Source organism: Triticum aestivum, chromosome 1B (assembly GCF_018294505.1).
Source record: "Triticum aestivum cultivar Chinese Spring chromosome 1B, IWGSC CS RefSeq v2.1, whole genome shotgun sequence".
In the NCBI taxonomy this organism is placed as follows: Eukaryota; Viridiplantae; Streptophyta; class Magnoliopsida; order Poales; family Poaceae; genus Triticum; species Triticum aestivum.
The window spans coordinates 493148498-493172763 of NC_057795.1; the positions used below are offsets into that span (position 1 = coordinate 493148498).

Below are 24266 nucleotides of genomic sequence, written 5' to 3' on the forward strand. Positions count from 1 at the left end.
AATGTTAGACAGCAGATGCATTGCTCAAGCCTTGCTAGCCTTGCATAAAAATGTAATCTTGTGGTTATTTCGTGTTAGTCCTTCTGGCTTGCTGAATGTAAAGCTCGGTGATGCGTTGTTGCTATATATTCTCCTTTAAAATTGCATATACCCTATTTGTCATCACCACTCTCTTTGCGACACATATAGTTCACTTCACCAAAAGATTGTATCCTGCACAAGATTTAGAAAATAGATATGCTCAATTTCTTCAACACATGCTATAATTTTCCTTTTGTTTCCAAAATTAATCACCCTTATCAATGCATTATTGGTATGTTGAGCATGATGTGATCCAAAAAAACAAATAGAGATTTTCTTTCAGGATATAGAGCACACTGGCCAAGCCTGGACATAAAGCATCAAAATGTAGCATAATAACTTAGTGTTAGCTTGCTTGTATATTGTTGGATACATATGATCAATGAGCTTAGGAGTGCTATATTTATCTGGTGTTGCATACTAAAGTGTCACATGTAAATATGCCTTTGAATGTCCACATCTAATTGCTTTCTCATCCCCAACATCCAGGATGCGTAGATGGAGATGACATTGCTCAAAGGCAGGCGTACATGGCCGTGTTGAAGGAGTTGTGGCCTCTGTCTCTGCCCCAAATGTCGATGATGCCTCTACATACTATCACTCCTATGCCCTTTTTATTTTGTTTGTTCAGTGAATGCTAGAATAGACGATTTATTCAGCTAAATCTGTACAACTATGAACTATTTGTGCAATATTTTATTTAAGCTTTGAAATGAGGGAATTAAATGTTGGGTTTGGGCAATGTCCTTCCATGTTTTTTCTTGGTGTTCGATTATTGATATGAATCTCCTTGCCGCACTACAAGCTATCATGACATGAACCCTGATCTACTACCATTTTTATGTATTGTGAACGGGTGCATAGGCCCTTGCTCCCGAGTGATCGGTTTTTGCAATGTCTATTGCTTGCATATCATGACAGCTCTTCCCTAAAAAAATACTATCTCAACATGACCTTTTTCGTACTTTACATTTTTTTTTATACTTGAAATGCTTCAATGTTGTATAAACGGATTGGATACGACTACCCGGCCGCGGGTGCTTCCGGGTGTGGCAAGCCGCACTTCCTAACTAGTTAGGTCTATATCACAAATTTTTGTGTTCTACTTATGGTTAAAATGATGTGTTTAGCCAAAAAAAATCTTAGTGCCAAGAGCTCATCCTTATTTGAAGCACACATAAAAGAAACTTAGATACGTCTGAACTACAAATGCACAAAATGCCTGAACAATGAATCAGATTCTTAGAAATGTGCAGAAGCAAGAGCATAAACACAAAATATATGAGGATGTAAGGAACCATATGAATCTAATTATGTTCATCATCAGGTCTAGGCCTCGCTTGACTAACAGTGCATGAAGAGATTTGAAGAACACAAGCCACAAGCAGAGACTCGGAGTAGACCAACAAACTAAAGCCATGTTATCTAGTAATTTTTTTGAAACAGATGTATAGGATTTGCCTCATCTATTAATTAAGGAGATGATAGTATTTGTTACAAGTGACCCCAATACAACCTAAGGTGTAATACACCAGATGTGGCCTCTCGAAGAGGAGCCTAGCAGCAAGCCTACCACGAGGCCTAAAAGGCCCACCAAGGAGCTAGCGACAGAAAGGAGCTCGGAGTATCGAATAGGCATCTAAGGATCATCTTGGCCCCCAAGTCAACATGATGGCGGCCAGATTGGATATACCTCTTGTAGAACCCTAGCCTTCATCATTCATATAAGGTGAGGGCTACAGGGATCTCAATCCCATCTACTTCCGTAGACCTAGACTCTCGGTAGCAAATCATCTCCCCCATTATAATCCCTCGCACGAGGTACACTCACCATGAATCCAAACACAAAGCAGGAAATAGGGTATTAGTCCTCACCAGAGGCCCAAACCTGGGTAAACTCTCTGTGCAACCTCTAATCTAATACTTCCGGTCATGTTCGCTACCCTACCAAGGGTACTGATCGGATTATGCACCATTAGTTGGCGCGCAAGGCATGGGTTGCGTCGGCCGGAGACTGATCCCAAATCGGATCTTCCCTAGCTTCTGGTGTCCTCCTACTAGGAGAAAGCCTAAATTTTGGCTCCTTCACCTTCACCGCGGACGGGACAGACCGGGTCGACATCAACCCATTGGCCTCCCTTGTCCTCATTATCTTCTTTGGCGCATTTACACATCATTGACCGCCACAGCTGCTTCCGCATGTGTGTCCCGTCAATCCATCATATCACATTGGCAGCTTCATCAAGCTTCACGACAACTTCACCACCGACCTCTGGGCTAGACAACATTTTTGGGCTCAAAAACATCGGAGCCACGTACCAACAGACGATGCAGGAACACATGCACTACCAGATCGGCGGCAAGGAAAAGGCATGGTCGGATTCATCAAGCTACACGTCATCCTCACCACCGACCTCCGGTTCGAAGGGTGACGACCCTGCACAAGCAACCCTAGCGCGAGCGCTGCGCCAACCTCATGACAACCCACCATCCCTTCCCAGTTTTGCACTTTGTCGCCATGGTGTGCGACAATTGCTTCATCAACCACACACCAGAGGACTACATCATCGACGAGTTCGTCTCCGACTATAGCATCACCAACGTTGACCTCGTCTCGCTCTCTTAAGCAGAGAGTAGCAATTTATACATCATCTCCATTACCGACACCAAAGTCGAGTAAGCATTCCCCGCCCCAGCCGTGGAGATCAAAGATACCGAGCCGACCTCATTGCCGACACCAGCATTGGACGATGAAGAGGCCCTGCAGGCCATCACTCTCCAGCTGGTCATGATCATGACTGCCCCAGCCAGCACATCTTCAGCACCAACGACTTTGATCGTGTCCAATGCCAATGGATCCGCAACTGCAAGCATGGGGCTCCCAGACTCGCAAGCCCTGGCCTAAAAAAAGGTGGTGGCCATGTCATCAGAACCATCGGCACCTCCCCCAGCCATGCATTATCCGGCCGGCTTCAACCCACTCGGATCTGCCCCCCTAGTTTCTACACTCCCGGGGCCGGTCCCTCCGGCCTCGTCGGGGCAATGATGACGCATCCATCGTGACACAAGAGGGGCTGAGATTCCTCCACACTCCCATACAAGGGAGCGACCCCACCACATAGGCCATGGAGGCCCTCCGATAGGCCACATCAGTCACCCAACTCTAGCTCCAGCAGAACACCATGGAGGCCACCGCGCGGGAGGCGCGGTGGCAAGAGACAATGACAAACAAAATGGCGACGTCGACTTTGACGCTAGCCATGGGCGACCATTGACGCCATCATGACCTTAGGACGGAAGGCCGACATTGCCAGCAACAGGCCCGCAGGCGCTGCCCTATTGCAAGCACCAGCTGAAACCTCCAAGCCGCTGTGACGTTGTCCGAAAGGCTTCAATGAAATGCCAGGGGACCCGAACCTCGTAGCTAGTCTCAGGAAAGTGATCCACAACATAGTAGAGCTCTGGTATAATATGATTCGGTCAAGGAAACACCTAGTCGGCACCGATAACGTCCTCTCAGACACAAGACATGGAAAAATTGGTAAGGCACGGTATCGAGCACCTCTTCCACCCCGTATTTCGCTAGTGAATAATCGCCTAGGTCACCATACCGATCTCCATGGCCACCTCTGAGCTCGTGAGATAGAGCGCTATTGCAATAACTATGAAGCCTCAGTACCACGACCATCTTCCCTGATATTTGGCATAGCTCCCCCATGCTCCGGGTACGAGGTCATCACGCACCCTTTCCCAACGCCCTGATCACCAGAGGGGTCGAGAAGTACTCGAGTTACTCTAAGATGGACCACTGGCTCAACAACTACCTAACGGTAGTCAAGATGGCTAACGGCAATATCAATAACACGCTTCATTACGTACCCAATTACTTACAGGCTCGACATGTTCATGATTGAACAGGCTTTAGCCAAACTCCATCCACACATGGGCACACTTGGAGGTAGCCTTCATCAATAACTTTGAAGGAATGTACCAGCACCCGGGGAGCGGGTACGACCTCCACAGTTGCATCCAAGGTGACAACGATCCTGTCCCTGACTTTGTTGCACGGTGGCAAAAAAAGAGGAACACTCCCACAAATGTCTCCGACGAGACATCAATAGAGGCCTTCATCATCTATGAACAAGATCCTTTCCTCCACCACAAGCTTGGCAAGAAACAGGGTGACAGCAGGCCGACCACAATGGCGACACTAATGAAGGTCGCTAATGACTATGTCACCGTGAAGAAACCACACGAGCAGGCCATCGGCCCATGCTAGTCCTAGAGGCCCCAGAGCCCGTCGACGACGAGGGCTCCAAAGGAAGAAACAAAAATTGCAATAAAGGACCAAAATAGGAAGGAGGTGCAAGACTCCAAGCTTGTAGCAGGAGCCAAGGAGGCTCGCCAGGCCGACATGAAAAAGCAAAAGTGGGACATTAAGCCCAGGCAGTCAACCCACACTTATGAGGAGAATATGAGTGGTTCGTGCAAATATTGTAGCAACAGGATCTACAAGGCATCTCACTCCACTAGGGAGTGCTAGGCTGCTAGCTTAACGACCAGCTCGTCAAGGAGAAGAATGGCAAGACCGGTGATGGTGGGGTTTCTACCTAGGTTTGGGACCTCATGGTCGAGGAAATACCTTGATCCTGCTTTGCTTTTGATTAATGATGGAAATGCCTCGTGTGAGGGGGCTTACAGATGGAATATGGTAATGGCTACTGAGGTGTCGACTAAGAATCAGATGCCCTCGATCTATCCCTAGCATCGCCTTATAAAGTGGAACGAGAGCTAGGGTTTACAAGTTTCCTAAGCGACCTCACCTCCAAGTCGGTCAAGGGGGGCTTGACTTGTATGCCAAGATGGTGAGTACCCGAAAGTCGGGCTTCCTAGTCTCATGGGCCCTTCGGCCAACCCATTGATGGGCCTCCCAGTGGATGGGCCACCCCCGGTACATTACACCGTCACCTACCGTTACAAACTACAAACAAAATATCACACCAAAAAAATGCATGTCAAAGAAAATATCACAAAACTGGAAACAAGATATCACAAAGAATAAATGCATGGTAAATAAAAGATTACAAATCTGGAAACAAATATCGCACCAAATAAATGCATGGAAAACAAAGGATTAAAAACCTGGAAACGAAGTATCATAACAAATAAATGCATGGCAAACAAAAGATTACGACACCACGAACAAAATATCGCTCCAAATAAATGCATGAAAAATATACAAGATTACAAAACTACAAACGAATATCACACCAAATGAATGCATGGCAAACAATAGTTTAGAAAACAACAGCTCCATCTTGAAAACCTGGCCCCTATATTTCCTCGATGTTTGAAATAAACTTCTGGCCCGCATAGGGTTCCTTGTCTTGGACATTGTTTTAAAACCATATTATACCCGGACATTGTTGTGTCTGCAACAATTGTGCTATGAATTTATTTATTTTCTAGATATGGATTTCAAAATGCAATAAAACTTAAGTGAGGCACCATGGTTTCTAGATATGAATTTATTTATTTTCTAGATATGGATTTCAATATGAGGATAGTGTTCTGAGTCTAACTGCTAGGACCCTGAACCCCGTAAAAGAATGACACCACAATTCTAACAGGGAATCATTTCGTATCAGTGCTAACAAGGGGCCGGTCTGGCCGATTGTTTAGACCTCCTGCGACGATTGGCATATCATATACATTTACGGTCATAAATCAATGGACATCTTTTGTCGGGGTAATATTGCATTTGTTTATAACATTCACATCATTACGACATTGCTGAACAATGAGGTTGACAACTAGAAGAAATTATTCATCCCCTTTTATATGCTAAACCAATAAATCAGGAACACCAGAGGTACTTTCCTTGACCATGAACTATTTGTCGCAGAAATAGCAGTAGCAGTAGCTGCTCAATGCTGGCCCAACACACTTGTGTTCCTTCACGATGGCGTTAAACATTTTGCCTCCAATCAAGCATGTCGCCTTGCACAGAAAGCCTACACAGAGCGGAGCACCAGTGGTCCTTTCCCAACACTTATGTTCTGCAACCAATTACACGCATGTTTATATCCGTGAAGATCTATATCTGAAGAGAACACATGAAAAATCACAATAGCCAGAAGAAGAGAATTGTTGCCAATTAGCATCCATCCGAATACAGTGAGACAAAGAGAGGAGCTCAAACCCGCGGAACCATGATTCGCAAAACAACGCAAGCATCAGCACAACACACATAGCGGCATTTCTCGCACCCATGGTCGGTGGTGTTGGGCGAAGTATAAGTACTCCCTCTGTCCCATAATATAAGAACGTTTTTGACACTGCACTAGTGTCAAAAACGTTTTTATATTATGGGACGGAGGGAGTATGTTTTTCTTTTCTTCCTCTACTTAGTTTGCTATATGGAGCAAGTAATGTTTTGCCATAGAGGATCTGCAATATTTATACTCTTTTGTTTTTTTTGCTGGGATGCAAAATATTTATAGATTTGGAAGTTATTATAAAGATTCCTATAAGAGGAGAGGACAAATGTGCTTAATAGTTTCTTTTTCCAAAAAGAAGGTAAAAAATAATAACATGATAAACATGCAATATGTTGCGACGTCAGAATACGAAGGAGACAAATCTCCTTGACCCTTTCTTTCTGCAAGCTGTTGCACCCAAACTCGGAGTCAGCGCTAGAGCTGCATCAGTCCGGGTCTATGGACCAATCGAAGCCCGATACGTGACCAAAAAAAAATGTTGCAATCCGTTCTCAGGTTAGCCCGGCACGAAATGGGAGTCAGCCCAGCTAGCCTTGCAGCAGAACACCATGGATTTCAAAATGAAACGCAGTTTAAGTGAAACCCCATGATGTACGAGTAGGTTATAGTCCAACTCAAATGAGGACAGTATTGTGATTCTGACAGCTAGGAACCCAAGCGCCATGAAAGAATGACACCACAATTGTAACACGGAATCGTTCAGATGAGTGCTAACAAGGGACCGGCATGGCCGATTGTTTAGACCACCTGAGACGATTAGCACATCATATACTTTTACGATTAGAAATCAATGGACATCTTTTGCCAGGATATAATACTGCACTTGTTTATAAAATTCGCATCATCATAACATCATCGAACAATGAGGTTGACAACGAGAATAAATTATTCATCCCCTTTATATGCTAAACCAAGAAATCACGAACTATTGTCTCTGTTTTCTTTGACCATTTGTAATAATGAGGCACTCTTCAGCTCCGCGCTAACAAACTATTTGTCGCAGAAATAGCAGTAGCATTCGCTGCTCCATGCTGGCCCTATACACTTGTGCTCCTTTACGTCGGCGTTAAACATTTTGCCTCCAATCAAGCATGTTGCCTTGCACAGGAAGCCTACACAGAGTGGACTCCCAGAGGTATTTCCCCAACACTTTTTTTCTGCAACGAATTAACATGCGTGTTTATATCCATGAAGAACTTACAGTCGAAGAGAAAAAATAATAATAGTCGGAAGAATAGAATTGATGCGGTTTCTTCATGAATTATTTGCCGATTATCATCCGTCTGAACCGAATGAGACAAAAGAAGAGCACAAACCTGCAGAACCATGATTCGCGAATAACACAAGGATCAGCACAAAGCAGATGGTAGCATTTCTCGCACCCATAATCGATGGTGTTGGGCGAAGTATCAAGTATACTCTCTCTTTTCTGTTCTTTCTCTAGTTAGTTTTGATATGGAGCAAGTACTGTTATGCCAGAGAGATTATGCAATATTTATAGACTTGGAAGAAAAAGATTTGTATAGGAGAGGACAAACATGTTTAATAACTTCCTTTTTTGAAAAGGAGGTAAAATATGTTTAATACTCCCTCCTCCCAAAATTATTGTTTTAGATTTGTCTAAATACGGATGTATCAAGTCACGTTTTAGTATTAGATACATCCGTATCTAAGCAAATCTAAGACAAGAATTTTGGGGCGGAGGAAGTAACTTCTTTTTTTGAAAGTCTCAAAATTCTTGTCTTAAATTTGTCTAAATACGGATGTATCAAGTCACGTTTTAGTATTAGATACATCTGTATCTAGGCAAATCTAAGACAAGAATTTTGGGACGGATGGAGTATCTTTTTTTTTTTGACAAGGAGATAAACATATGTTTAATAACTTCTATTTTTGAAAAGGAGGTAAAAATATGTTTAATAACTTCTTTTGTTGAAAATGAGGTAAAATATATATGTCCAACAACTTGATAGATATGCAATATGTTGGTCTGTAAGAATACCAAGGAGAAAAAAAATTCTCCTAGACCCTTTCTTTCTCTTAAAAACTTCCGTAAACTTTTAGAGGAAGTTTCTTCAGAGCTACTTTTGTCAGATCCTGCAAACTTCTTCCTCTAAATCTGTTTATTTTATTTCATTTTATTTTCCACTAAATAAAACTAGATAATGGCCTAGGGCCTGCCAGTCAGTGACATGGGTGTCAGCCTTCGGCGAGGGAGTGCAGTGGCCGTCGGTGAGAGGCGGTGTGGTGACCGGGAGCTGCGCATGGGCGGGGCGTGTAGTGGCGTAGCGGCTGCATTCTCGCGGGACGGCGGCGTGTTGGCGGGTTGGCGGTGCGTCGGAAAGTTGCAAGCAGTTTCTAGCCCACCAAAAGCTTACCAGAGGAAAGTTTGGGCCAAGTTTACACGATCCTCTAAATTTATTCCACATTTCTGGGATCTGTTGGAAGCTTGTAGATGCTCTAAAGCTGGGGGGAGGGGGGGCTCCTATTCTACGATGTATGCGGGGAGTAGCAACGAGACGCACACTCACTTGTCCGTTTGTTTCACTTTGTTTCACTTTGTTATTTGTTTTACTTTTCCGTTTTTTCTTCTTTATGAAAGTTTGGATTTTTTAAAAAGTCCTGAATTTGAACTCAAATAATTTTCATGATTTTTTTAAATTTGAAGAACATTTTTGAATATCACGAATATGTTTTTTAACTCATGAACATTTTTAATATGATAAATAATTTTAAAATTGATGAATTTTATTTGAATTTTATGAACAGTTTTTTAATTAAAATTGATGAAGATTTTTTGAATTTGATGGATACTTTTTAAATTTGGTGAACGAAATATATTCGTGATTTCAAAAAAAATCATAGATTTTAAAAAAGTATTCACGAAAAGAGAAGAAAATAAAAAGGAAAAAATAAAACAAAACAGAAAATAAAAACGAACATGAAAAAATGTATAAAAAGAAAATCTATTAAACGCACCTGAGAAGACCTGGAATCTTACTGGCTAGCGGCACATAGGTTGCTGTACTAGCTAGCGCATGTATGATCCTCACTTCTGCATCTTAAATTTGAAGATGGTTTCTCCTATGCTCAACATAATTTTTATAACCCCGTAAAAAACATATTTTTAATAAACGCGTGTCATCAAATGTTTGTGGACACATCCATACATATCCATGCAAAAAAAAAATCCATACATATCCATGGAGAGCCGTGCAGGCACCGATCATCCAATCATATTTTCCAAATGTCAGTCTAATGGAGAAAAGAGAGAAGGGAGCGGGATGAAAAAATGTATTTGTGATGTGGTCCAAGGCTGAGTTGGCGCGTCCGCGGCGTGTTTGGACTCCCCCAATCACTCCTAGGTTTGGTCTTTTTTTTTCGAACATCTCCTAGGTTTGGTCCTGATTTGTGGGATTTGGGATGTGAGGACTGCCTGACCCACTGTCCACGGATATTTGGCGACTCTCTTTTGTATGTGAGAAAAACTTTCGATTTATTCATCTTCAATCATGAAGTACAATGAGCACTAGAAATTATAAAAATTACATCCAGTTTTGTAAACCACCTAGCGACGACTACAAACACTGAGGTGAGTCGAAGGCACGCCGCAGTCATCGCTCCTCCCTCACTGAAGCGGGGCAAAACTTGTTGTAGTAGGCAGTTGGAAAGTCGTCGTGCTAAGACCCATAGGACCAACGCACCAGAACGGCAACCACTGCCGATGAAGAGTGGCGTAGATCAGAAGGATCCAACCTGAAGACACGCGAATATAGATGAACGACGACCAGATCCGAGCAAATCCACCAAAGACAGATCCGCCGGAGACACACCTCCACACGCCCACCGACGATACTAGGCGCACCACCGGAATGGGGACTAGGCGGGGAGACCTTTATTCCATCTTCAAGGAGCCGCCGCTGTCTCGCCTTCCTGAGCAGAACACAAACCCTAACAAAACTCGAAGAAACATCTAAAAACGGTGTCCTCCCACCCGCAAGGATAGGGATCCATCTCACCCGCATGGCCCTAAGGCCACCGGAGACAAGGCGGATCAACGCTGGCGGGAGTCGGAGGAACCCTCGAATTTTTTTTGGAAGGCGACGGCTACAACATGAGGATATTTGGTGACTCTCGTTGGATGGTAAAAAGTGTTCGGACCATCCAGTCCAGATATTTATGGGCGATTTGGTGATCTATATGGAGTTGCCCTAGGTTCCCAAGATTTGAAGTCTCCTGGTGTGTAAGGAGCTACGGGCCTCGTCTGTAAGGGGGTGTGTCGCCGGGTCGGTCATTTTTTTGGGGTTTTGGCCAATTATTGTCTGATTTTTGTTTTTTCTTTATTTTATGTGTTTTCATTGGTTTTAACTTTTTGTTGTGTTTTTCTATTTTCACTTTTCACATTTAATTCATGAGAAGTTTCTCAATTTCATGAATAATTTTGAAGTCCTTGAACATTTAAAATTTGCAAACAATGTTTAAAATCAATGAATATTTTCAAAATTCATTAACATTTTTTTTCAGAATTCATGTATTTTCAATATGTTACATTTTTAAAATCCAAGCTTTGTTAAAATACATGAGCTTCTTTACATAAAGGAAATATGGTAGCAGATTTCATTTGAGCTAGCAATGGAGCGAGTCGGAAAAAAAACTAAGCAAGCGAGCTGAGCAGGTAGCTGAGCTGAGCGAGCGAGATCTTCATGGGCCGACCCATGTAGGCGTTATAGCAGCAATTCCATTGTTTCAAGGTGGAACAAGAGCTCTCAAAGGGCTCACACAAACACCACCAATATTTTTTTTGAAAGATCCAGCAAGTGCTATCTTCAATTAGATTTAGCAGAAAGCAGTGGAAGAACAACAAGGGGAGGATCTGAAGATCAAAGAAAAAAAGTCAATCCTATTGGCTGCAGAACAATACTACACACACGACAGATAGTCATCCACCCACAACAAGACAACGCAGCTCCGACTCTGGTGAAGAACTACGGAGAACTAGACAAGGCTCGCATCATGGAAGATCACCGAACGAACTAGCTATTGCCCGTCATCGTATGCCACCGGGCCCACACTGCAGCTTCGACTTTCCACGGACACGCTGGAGAAGAGCCGACTACCACGACTAATGTCACGCCTCTGACAATGCTCACCATCATCATCATTGCCACATAAGCCTAACCGCCCTCATTGCCACACGATCAAGCAGAACGAACGACTTCCCCCACCTATCACTGGTCCCTCTGGCAGTAAGAAGCTCCTGAAACGATGCCTCAAGAGGTATGACACACGTCGCCATCATCGTTTGATCCTAGGGGATCAAGGGTTTCCCCCGAGCTTCCTTGCGTAGTGGAGCTCACACGCCACCTCAATGAGGCCTTCAATAAGGAAGCGAATGCCCACGAGCATCACCCCATTGGCCACGGCCACTGCCGGAAACAAGGCCTTAGCCCAGCACTACGCAACTGCCTCCCACCCAATCAAATACCGGTTAGACCTTCGTCACCATCCCCGCCCGACAGCGTGGGTGGTGCTCGAGGGGGTCTGATTTTCAAGAATGAAATATCAAGGATAAGAATGAAAACCCAAACACCACCAGGTAACACCAAGACCGAAACGTGCGTATAAGGACACCACAACCACACACCTAATGACTCCACTCTTCTTTCCGAAAAATACCATCTCCAACAACAACCTAATATGATATAACGAATGAGAAAAAAAAATACCGCCAAACATAATTAAAAATAACATGGAATTGTCTCAGATCAATGCTAACAATAGATCGGCATGGCCGATTGTTTAGACCTCCACTAAGACAACGCAGCACCGACTCTCAGATCAATGCTAACAATGGATTAGCATATCATATACATTCACGATTACAAATCAATGGACATTTTTTGTCGGGATAACAATGCACTTGTTTACAAAATTCATATCATCACAACATCGACGAGAATAAATTATTCAGGCACTTTATATGCTAAACCAAGAAATTACAAACTAGTGCCCATGTTTCTTTGACCATTTGTGCTAACAAACTATTTGTCGCAGAGATAGCAGTAGCATTGGCTATTGAATGATGACCCTATGCACTTGTGTTCCTTGACGACAGCATTAAACATTTTGCCCGCAATCGAGCATGTCGCCTGGCATAGAAAGCCTACACAGAGTGGACTGCCAGAGGTATTTTCCCAGCATTTTTGTTCTGCAACGAATTAACACACATGTTCATATCCATGAAGAACTTATAACCGAAGAAAAACCAATAGAATTGCTGCAGATTCTCCATGAATTATTTGCCGATTATCATCGGTCTGAACAGAACGAGACGAAGAGAAGAGCACAAACCTGCAGAAGCATGATTCGCTAATAACACAAGGATCAGCACAAAGCAGATGGTAGCAATCCTCGCACCCATAATCGAAGGCGTTGGCCCTTGGCCGTAGTATCAAGTATACTCTCTTTTTTCTGTTCTTTCTCTAGTTAGTTTTGATATGGAGCAAGTACTGTTATGCCAGAGAGAACATGCAATATTTATAGATTTGGAAGTTAAAGATTTCTAGCCTCATTTGGTAACAGGGGATCCTCCCAGGATACCCGTCCTTTCCCTGGGTGAGAAAAATCTGCTTCCAAAATAAAGGTACTCTTCATCAGATGTGTTTTTTCTGAATAATATGTTTCCATCGCATGTGCTTCCATCAGCAAAAAGAAAGTTTCATGGCACGTTTCCTATAAGGGTGTAGACGTAGAACAGGACAGATAAGTTTAATAACTTCTTTTTTTGAAAAGGAGGTAAACATATTTTTAATAACTTCTTTTTTGAAAAGGAGGTAAACATATTTTCAATAACTTCTTTTTTGAAGGACGCCGATAACGTCCACACGTGTGGGCGTTAAGGGGTCTGCCCACACATTTTATGTGGTGTTTAAGAGAATCAGCCAACACACCTACGTGTGGGCAAAACAAGTAATGCCCACGCGTCTCTTTTTTTTCTCGCAGTCCCTCTCACATGCCTTCATGTGGGCAAAATAGATAACGCCCACACGCCCGTACGTCAGGCCTCCTACCTTATGGTCCCGCATGCCCTGCGTGACAGTCACCACGCGTCCCCGTAGTTGCCATGGTCTGGACCCTCTTTCATGTTCATTTAACTGCAGTTGCCATGTCGCCGAACTACAGTTGCCATGTCGGACAACTACAGTTGCCATGATTGCTCAACTGCAGTTGTCATGTATGGTCTGGTCTACTGCAGTTGCCATGATTTCAAAGCTTTAGGAGTTGTCACCTACTAACACTAGGCAGTTGCCATGTAGCACTACAAAAAAGGCATGGCAAAAAAACATGTTCAGGTAAAAGAGAGAGAGCTGCCATGTGCTCACAAGCACGCTAGGGCAATTGCCATGTAAAAGAAAGAGTTGTCATCTGCTTACATGCACACTAGGGCAGTTGCCATGTACTATGCAAAAACACATGGCAACTCGGATAAAAGAGAATTGCCATATGCTTACAAGCAAAGTTAGGGCAGTTGTCATGTACCATGCAGAAACACATGGCAACTGACAACTTTGGATGTGGGCGAGGAGACGGACGTGTGGGCGAAGTGATAAACGCTCACACACCAGTCCCTCTGTGTGCGTGAAAACTAGTGTGTGGACAAATTGCTAAACGCCCACACACCAGCCCCCGGTGTGGTGAAAAAGGACGTGTGTGAGACCGGATGAATGCCCACACACCAGCTCAGTCCTACGTGGCACACAAAAACTGCTAGAACACGCTAAGATTCGTGCAGAATTGGTTGGACGAGGATCCATGCGTGTGGGCAAGTTGCCAGACGTCCACACGTGTGGGCGTTAGTCTTTCCGTTTTTGGAAAGGAGGTAAACATATTTTTATTAACTTCTTATTTTTGAAAACGAGGTACAGATATGTTTAATAACTTCTTTTCTGAAAAGGAAGTAAATATACGTTTAATAACTTCTTTCTTTGAAAATGAGGTAAAAACATGTTTAATAACTTCTTTCTTTGAAAAGGAGGTAATAACATGTTTAATAATTTCTTTCTTTAAAAAGGAGGTAAAAATACACTTAATAACTTGATTAATATATGCAATCTGTTTGTCCGTCAGAATACCAAAAGTGAGGAATTCTCCTCGACTCTTTCAGTTGGAGTTAGCGCGCTAGATCTTTTTGTTTATATACAAACTCGCAAAGCTTTTATTACGTCATCACAATATTTACAAGGACAGAGTAAAGGTTTTCGGGTTGACCTAACCAGACATGGTGGTCAATCCCCAAAGAAAGAACATGCTTTGCGAGGTTGTGAGCCTCTACACTATAGGTCCTAACCTCGGGCTTAAAATCACAAGATGCAAAAGGAGATGAATAATCTATCATTTCATTTACTACCGCTCCATAGCTTGCTGCAGTCCCCACTTTGATCGCGTCGATGATAACATTGCAGTCGGACGCCACCACCATTTGTTGAACATAAAGATCCTCTGCCAATGCCAAAGCCTCACGAGTGGCCAAAGCTTCAAGTGTAGAAGGATCATCAATGAAGGGAAATAGAATCCCAGATGCTCCCAAGCAAGTGCCTTCGTGATCACGGCAGATCGCTCCCAACGATCCAAAACCTCCGCTCCTTGACATCACATCATCCACATTGATCTTGCCATGGTCAAATGGGGGAGGCACCCACTGGTTTTTTCTGATAACTGGTGCTTGGGGCCTCACCATTGCTGGTTTCTGCAATATCTCAATCTCTGTCATGTAAGAAGAAACAAAGTCGTGGGTAGACGCATGATTTTGAAAGATATCTTCATGGATCGCTTTCCTTTTAATTTGGTCCATTAAATTGCCCATAGAGTAGTGATCGTTCTTGTAAAAGATTCATGTGATAATGTGTTAATGGACCAATCGTGGCTAAAACATGCTGCAATCCGGGCTTGAGATGGCACGATAGGAAATGGCCCAAAGACCTGATATCAGCCCAGGTAGCGTTCATGTTGGCCATCTAGCTAGTAAATGCACATGAGAAAGGCCTCGAGTCTTACTGGCCCATTTTTGTGCCTCACTTCTACCACTTAAATTTGAGCATAGTTCCTCCTATATTCAACACATTTTTTTATTAAACGCAACACATGTCACAAAATGTCCAAGGACACCGACCATCCAATCATATATTTATTAAATGTTCGCCCTTTGTCTAATGGAGAAAGGAGAAAGAAGAGAGTGAGAGGAAAAAGTGGATTTGTGGTGAGTTTCAAGGATGAGTTAGTGTGTCCGCAACCTTACTGGACTCCCCCAAACAACTCCTAGGTTTGGCTCCGGTTTGTGGGATTTTCAGTGTGCCAACTGCCTGGCCCATTGTCCATAGATATTTGGTGACTTTCTTTGGATGACGAAAGTGTCTGGACCGTCCGGCCCGGACATTTAGAAACGGTTTGGTGATCCGTCTTGGAGTTGCCCTGATCTCCCTAGATTTGAAGCCTCCTGGTGTGTCAAGAGCTATGGGCCCCTCCTATAAGGGTGTGTGTCGCTGGGCTGAACAATTTTTTTGGTTTTGAAAGGTTATTGTCTTGTTTTTGTTCTTTCTTTCTTTTCTGTGTTTTTGTTGTTTTTTTGTTTTTTCATGCTTTTTTCTATTATATTTTAACTTTTCACATTTTAAATAATGAACATTTTTAAGAGTTCTTAACAATTTTTATAATTAATGTGCATTTTCTCCAATTCATTAATAAAGTTCATGAACATTTTAAATTCCTTGAATATTTAAAATTGCTAACAATTTTCAAATTGTCAAACATTGTTTGAAATTTGCGAAAATTCATAATTAGTGTATTTTTAATTCATTTTTTCTTCAAAAAATCCAGGTTTTATTAAAATAAGTGAATTCTTTTGATTTAATGAATTTACTTAAATAAAAAATATGACAGGGGTTAAAACATGGAGTCAGAGCTCTCAACGAGCTCACACAACACCACCGGGTAACACCGAGGTTAAAACGTGTAAGGACACCACAATTACGAATCTAACAACTCCACTCTTCTCTCGGAATAAATTATCATCTCCAACAACAGCCCAACATGATAATGAGGTAAACACCACCGAAACTTAATTAAAATATAACATGGAACCATTTTCGATCAGTGCTAACAAGGGATCGGTATGACCGATTGCTTAGACCTCCTGAGACGATTAGCACATCATATACATTTGCAATTACAAATCAATGGGCATCTTTTGTCGGGATAATAACGCACTTATCTATAAAATTCACATCATCACAACATCGCCGAACAATGAAGTTGACAACGAGAATAAATTATCCATTACCTTTATATTCTAAACCAAGAAATAACAAACTATTCCCCTAGGTTTCCTTGACCATTTCTAATAGTGAAGCAATCTTCGGTTCCACCCTACCAAACTATTTGTCGCACAGATAGCAGTAGCACTGGCTATTGAATGCTGACCCTATACACCTGTGTTCCTTGACGACAGAATTAAACATTTTGCCGGCAATGAAGCATGTCGCCTTGCACAGAAAGCCTATGCAGAGTGGACTGCCGGAGGTACTTTCCCAGCACTTTTCTTCTGCAACAAATTAACACGCATGTTTATATCCATGAAGAACTTATAACCGAAGAGAAACCCCCCCAAAAAAATCATAATTGTTAGAAGATAGAATTGCTGCAGATTCGCCATGAGTTATTTGCCGATTATCATGGGTCTGGACAAATTGAGACAAAGATAAGAGCACAAACCTGCAGAACCAAGACTCGCGAATAACACAAGGATCAGCACAAGGCACACGGTAGCATTTCTCGCGCCCATAATCGATGGTGTTGGGCGAAGTATCAAGTGTACTTTCTTTTCTGTTGTTTCTCTACTGAGTTTGATATGGGGGAAGTGCGGTTGTGCCAGAGACGATATGCAGTATTTATAGACTTGGCAGTCAAAGTTCCTATAAGTGTGCAAACGTAGGAGTAACTTTTTTTGTGGAAAAGGAGGTAAAAATTATTGTTTAATGACTCGATAAGTATGCAAAATCTGTTGGTCCGTCAGAATACCAAGGAGAGAAAATTCTCCTTGACCCTTTCTTTCTCCGAAGCTGTTGCGCCCAACACAGTCCGAGTCAGCGCTAGGCCGGCCCATCTCAACTCCCTTTTTCTGCTGAAAAAGCAAAAAGCAGCGGGAGCAACTAATTAACGAGCGCTTTTTCGGGAGCCTCGCAACGATCAGCGCCACTTGGCACGTTCACAGCCATTCGCCACGTGTCGCCCTCTGGGTACTCCCTTTGGATTTTATTTTTTTATTTTTACGCACGCGTTTTCAGCTTTTTAAAAGTTTTTTTTTGGTTTTTTTTGACGTTTTGGTTTTCTACTGGTCTTCCCTAACTTTTCGACCAAAAATATTTTTTCGAAAAAAATAATTTTTGTGCGCAAAAAAATGCAACTTTTTTTTCGCGGGAGGCACGGGTGTGCCTCTTTCGAAAAAGAAAAAATACGTGTTTTTTGTTTTTTTTTCTTTCGCGAGAGGCACGGTTTTGCTTCCGACAGAGGCACGGTTGTGCTTTCGCGAGAGGCACGGGCGTGCCTCTTTCGGAAAGGAAAAAAAACGCGTTTTCTGTTTTTTTTTTCGCGAGAGGCACGGTTTTGCTTCCTCCAGAGGCACGGTTGTGCTTTCGCGAGAGGCACGGGCGTGCCTCTTTCGGAAAGGAAAAAAAACGCGTTTTCTGTTTTTTTTTCGCGAGAGGCACGGTTTTGCTTCCTCCAGAGGCACGGTTGTGCTTTCGCGAGAGGCACGGGCATGCCTCTTTCGGAAAGGGAAAAAACGCGTTTTCTGTTTTTTTTTCGTGAGAGGCACGGTTTTGCTTCCGCTAGAGGCACGGTTGTGCTTTCGCGAGAGGCACGGGCGTGCCTTTTTCGGAAAGAAAAAAAACGCGTTTTCTATTTTTTTTCTTTCGCGAGAGGCACGGTTTTGCTTCGGCCAGAGGCACCGTTGTGCTTTCGCGAGAGGCACGGGGCGTGCTTCTTTCGGAAAGGAAAAAAAACCTGTATTCCCGGTTCGGTTTTTCATCAATTTTTTCGTCCGGTTTTTTTCGTCAAAAAAAAGTTCGTCAAAACCTATTAACATGGGATCTACTTTTGAAGATCTCGACGCGAGGAATCCAATGGCGAAAGCGGTTTGAGATTTAGACGCACGGTTTATGAGATAAAACATTTTGAATAAACGGATCTACGGAAAAAGGGAAAACTCCCAGGTTGCGACAAGTGGCGCACAGACAGCGTGCTACTTGTCGCAACCTGGGGAAGTTCGAGTGATTTCGAAAAGCAGCGCGGGTAGGAAAATCGAACCAGGGACCCCTGAGATCGAACCACACCGCAATAACCACCACGCCAACAGGCCAGACGCGCTAACGTCTTCTTCCGACTTTTCTTATTTCCTATTTCCTCTTTCTTTTTTCCATTTTCCGTTTTTCGTTTTTTTTCTGTTTTTTTCCTGGTTTGGTGATTTCTTTCAAATTCGTGAACTTTTCTTAAAATGGATCAGTATTTTGTTTCTCAAAATTGATCTTTTTTTTGTTCAATTCAATGAACTAATTTTCAAATTTGATGAACTTTTTCTAATTCTTTTGATTTTTTGTTGAAAATCCATGAACTCTTTTCAATTTTCATGAACTTTTTCGAAATTCGATGAACTTTTTTCTCAAAATTGATTATTTTTTCATTCAATTCAATGATTTTTTTTTCAAATTTGATGAACTTTTTTCATTTTTTTGAAAATCCATGAACTCTTTTCAATTTCGATGAACTTTTAAGAAATTCGATGACCTTTTTTTTAAATGGATGAACTTTTTATCATTTTTATGAGCTTTTTTCAAGTTTGATGAACCTTTTTGATACGTGATGAACTTTTTCTCGAATCCCATGAACTATTTTCAAATCCGATGAATTTCTTTTTCACATTTGTGAACTTTTTTCAAATCAGATGAACTTTTTTCAATAAAAAATGAAAAAAGTTCATCGATTTGAAAAGAGTTCACGAATTTGAAAAACAATTCATCAAATAAGGAAGAAAAAAACAGAAAACGAAAAACGGAATAAAGGAAAAAGGAAAGAAAGGAAAAGGAAAGAAGAGAGAAGGAAAGAAGATAAGGGCAGAGAAGATTTAAGCAATCGCACCCACCCAAGTGGCCGAGTGGTTACTGCAGCGGTGCAGCGATCATGAGGTTGCAGGTTCGAATCCTTAGCCTTAAAAATGTTGCAATACAAAAGGATTCCCCCCCCCAGGCTCTCGCGTCGCCCCTCGTGGGCGACTCGAGGGCGACCGAATCCCTAGCGCCTCGAACCCTCCTCCCCCTCTCCCCCTCCCCGCCGCCGCCCGAGGACTCCGCCGGCCCTGCTGTGCGGCCTCCCATGAAGGTGGCAGCGAGGCTCTGCTGCCCTGCCTCATCGCAGGGGGCTCCGGAAGCCGGGGCGGCGGCCCCGGGTGGAGATGGCGGCGCGGATCTCGCCGGTGGGTGGCGTCGCGGGAGCTGGCCGTTCCTTCCGACCGTGTGGGCGGCGGTAGGGCGGCGGAGGTCCTCCGTGGATGCGGGATGCTCCGGTGTTTCCACCGGATCTGGATCCCGGCCTCCTCCCCTTGCTTCAGCTCGCTCGGTCAGATCTGGCATTTGGGCGTGGGGCGGCGGGAGCTCTGGAACGAGGGAAACCCCTGGTCTACTTCGCGTTGACCTCGACGGTGTCAGCGCTGCTGCGCCGGTCCCCTCCTGAGAGCGCATCGAGCTTCCAATCTCGTCTCCTCTCTTCCTACCCCGCGTTCCCAGGTGAAAGCCTTGGCCTTTTGGGCCGGACGACGGCGGCGTTCCAGCGGCGTGTTCCTCCTTGGAGGCGTCATCCTAGGGATGGGCGGAGGTTGCGGCTGTGGCGTTTGGTGGATGGTGGCAGCGGCGGTGTGATGCTTTCTAGGCCGCCGATGATGTGGGAGGCGATTGGCTGGTCCGCAATCCTTCAACGGTTCTTGTCCGGTACCACCGTGGGCTGTTGGCCGGTGTTCGGCGTCCTCATGTAGTGGCACGGTATGGATGTAGGGGAGACGCTTCTCCTCTCCAACATTGGCCCCTTTGGGTCGACGACAGAGCCGCCGCCGCCCGAGGACTCCGCCGGCCCTGCTGTGCGGCGTCCCATGAAGGTGGCAGCGAGGATCTCCTGCCCTGCCTCATCGCAGGGGGCTCCGGAAGCCGGGGCGGCGGCCCCGGGTGGAGATGGCGGCGCGGATCTCGCCGGTGGGTGGCGTCGCGGGAGCTGGCCGTTCCTTCCGGCCGTGTGGGCGGCGGTAGGGCGGCGGAGGTCCTCCGTGGATGCGGGATGCTCTGGTGTTTCCACCGGATCTGGATCCCGGCCTCCTCCCCTTGCTTCAGCTCGCTCGGCCAGATCTGGCATTTGGGCGTGGGGCGGCGGGAGCTCTGGAACGAGGGAAACCCCTGGTCTACTTCGCGTTGACCTCGATGGTGTCGGCGCTGCTGCGCCGGCCCCCTCCTGAGAGCGCGTCGAGCTTCCAATCTTGCCTCCTCTCTTCCTACCCCGCATTCCCAGGTGAAAGCCTTGGCCTTTTGGGCCGGACGACGGCGGCGTTCCAGCGGCGTGTTCCTCCTTGGAGGCGTCATCCTAGGGATGGGCGGAGGTTGCGGCTGTGGCGTTTGGTGGATGGTGGCGGCGGCGGTGTGATGCTTTCTAGGCCGCCGATGATGTGGGAGGCGATTGGCTAGTCCGCAATCCTTCAACGGTTCTTGTCCGGTACCACCGTGGGCTGTTGGCCGGTGTTCGGCGTCCTCATGTAGTGGCACGGTATGGATGTAGGGGAGACGCTTCTCCTCTCCAACATTGGCCCCTTTGGGTCGACGACAGAGCCGGGTTTATCTCCATGCGGCTCAGCCTCTCCCGTCCACCTTCGTGGGCGTCTCTGGTTGGCCTCTGCTCTGGCGTTCTCGCTGCAGTGGGCGCTCCGGCGGCTTGACTATGGTTTCTTAGTGTAGGCGATGGCGTTTGCAGCTTTGCTATGTGTAGCTCCTAGTTTCAAGTGTGTTTCGCCTGTGTTTTTTCAGTTTTTGGTCAAGTTTTGGCCTTTGTAATCAGCTCCTTTGTATCCTAGCCGGTTGATGGCTTCATTAATCTGAAGTCGGCCTTCATGCCTTTTCTCTATAAAAAAATGTTGCAGTACGTGCTCGGGCTGGCCGGCACGAAAGTGGTGCCAGCGCCAGTTTTTGCGCTTTATTTCCTTGTGCGCGTGCCCCTGTATTGGGCTGGCCCAAGAGCGCGTCTGCGTGTGCGCCGAATCTCCTAGTTGGCACTGAAGGCGCTGACTAGGAGCTCCCCAGCGCTAGAGCTGCATCGTTCCGGGTCTACGGACCAATCGTAGCCTGGAACGTGGCTTAAAAATGTTGCAATACGTGCTCGGGCTGGCCGGCACGAAAGTGGTGATCAGTGACATTGCTCGTGTTTGGTTTGAGGCCCAGATTTTGGTTACACGCAAAAAATAAAAATGGTAGCTCACAGATGCTGCGTCGGCCGCGGGTGAAACAATGGCAGCGAATTTGCTCGCCCAAATTTTGGTACGCCAGCATTTAAAGTTATATCATTAGAAAATAGAGCATTTGGATTTTTTAATGGGATGTTTTTCGAAAATACACGGGGAACAAGGTTCCACGCGCACCACCGCACCCACGTGAATGGCAAATTTTAGAAAACTAAGGGAAATTTTTTTTGGTCGGCCATTCTACTCACGTATGAAATTTCGTGAAGGTGAAAAAAAATACAATCCAACCTTGCCATTCCTTCAAATAGCGTTTTTTGAATATAGCCTTGATTTTATCATTTTTCCCCATAATGCCATGGCTGCCATTTCTTCGTGGAATGTCATACGCGAGTAAAATTGTCAACCATGTATGCTACAAAAAAACAGACTTTTTTGATTCTTTTTCGAGTATCTTTTTTGACTTTACTATTCATATTGGGTAAATGTGGAACCATGTCCCAAAAATGCCTATCCTATATTTTTGCGATATATTACTCGTGTTAACTTGATTAAACTGTCGATTGAGAGATACGTGTGAGCCTTTCAAACCCGGCGCGTCTTTGTCTCGCCTGCAGCGACATGAAAGAACCATTCGCCTCTGGTGTTTCCTCAATGGACCAGTTTTGCGCAGGAGGAGCGCTGGCTAGCGCACATCCTGTTCTTAATGCAGTGTAAAAAATATTTTACATAAATTTTATTACTTTTATTTATATTTTGGGAATTGGGAAATATTTTACATAAATTTTAAAAATGTTCATCGGACATTTAAAAGTTCTTAATGCAGTGTAAAAAATATTTCCACAATTTTTTATCTATCATATAGCAGTAAAAAAATAACATGGAATTTATTTTTAAAATGTAATTAAATTTTCACATAATTTCTAAAAATGTTTTGTACCACTCAAGAAAATGTTCACATATTTCAAATATATGTTCATTACATTTTAAAAAGTTAATGCAATGTAAAACAATGTTCCCATAATTTTAAAAAATGTTTCATACCATTAAAAAAATTATTTTGACATTTACGAAAAATTTTAGGCATTTGAAAATATCTTCGTATCGTTTCAAAAAATGTTATTACAATGTAAAAAAAATGTTCATGTAATTTGAAATGTTTTTTTTTGGAAAACGGGCAAAAAAGCTTTTGCCTTATATTGATATAGGAGAAGCAAACGGTGGTATGGCGAGAGCCAAAAAACAAAAAAAACGAGAAAGGGGGCGAACACCGCCCCCGACACAGGGGGAAGAGGATCAGCCTACAAGTTCCGCCAGATTTTTAGCACCGACGAGGATCCAGTCCTTCCTCTCTTCCCTAATCTTATGCATGACAATCGATGGCAGGGAGGACTTATTGTTGAAAACTCGTTCGTTTCTCTCTTTCCAGATCTCCCAAGTGATGAGCGTGATAGCTGAGCGCAAGCCTATTGGGGAGGAGGTGGTGGACTTCGAAACGTCCAGCCAATAGTCCACGACTTTAGGCCTACCCTCCCCGATGCTGCTGATGAGGTCTGGACAAGACAACCAAGAGGCTGCGGCGGTCCAGATACGTCTGGAGAAGCGGCACTCGAAAAGAATGTGTCGTGCCATCTCAGGGGAGGTACGGCAGAGCTGGCAAGTAGGTTGGTGCGGCCATCCGCGTTTCGCCAAGCGATCAGCGGCCATAAGCGGTTCTGGACAGCAAGCCAGGCGAAGAAACGACACTTTGGAGGGGCCAGGTCTTCCATACGATGTTCCCGAACTGGCAGGGCAAAGAGGCAAGGAACTGGACCTTGTAGGCAGAGCTGGCCGAGTAGCACCCATTAGGGGTCAAGGATCAGGTAATGGAGTCCTTAGTGTCAGGATGAAGCTGGATATCCGACAAGAGCTCCCAGAGGCGGACGTATTGTTCCATGTGATCGGCAGTGAACGCATCCACCGCAATGTCCGAGATCCAGTTGTTATCAGCGAGAGCATCCTGGACCGTCCAATTCTTCCTCTTGGAAGCCTTGAAAATTAGGGGAGCCAGGTCTATTGGCGGGGCGCCATGGACCCATGAAGACGACCAGAAGGAGGCCTTGGCGCCGTTTCCGATTGTGACACGAGTAGCCGCATTGAAGAGGGCAAGGTCGGAGGCGTCGTTGGGGGTTTTAGAGCCCACTCATGGCTTCTCATGAGCCTTCCACTCATACCATAACCAGCGAAGCCTTAGGGCCCGGGAGAACCTCTCCAGGTCCAAAACCCCCAAACCACCGAGCTCCTTGGGGCGGCAGACCTTTTGCCAGTTGACTTTGCATTTCCCTCCACTAACCGCCTCCTTACAGGCCCAGAGCATGCCGCGACTG

The 24266-nt window shown here is 44.5% G+C and overlaps 1 long non-coding RNA gene across 1 annotated transcript; it reads right to left on the minus strand.

Moving 5' to 3' along the window:
• Positions 1-16670: 16670 nt before the first annotated feature.
• On the minus strand, positions 16671-17270 carry LOC123093155 (uncharacterized). The gene is made up of 2 exons (XR_006445128.1): positions 17130-17270; positions 16671-16959 (listed from the first exon to the last, which is right to left on the minus strand). It is a non-coding gene; the product is annotated as an uncharacterized lncRNA (long non-coding RNA).
• Between the last annotated feature and the right edge of the window lie 6996 nt (positions 17271-24266).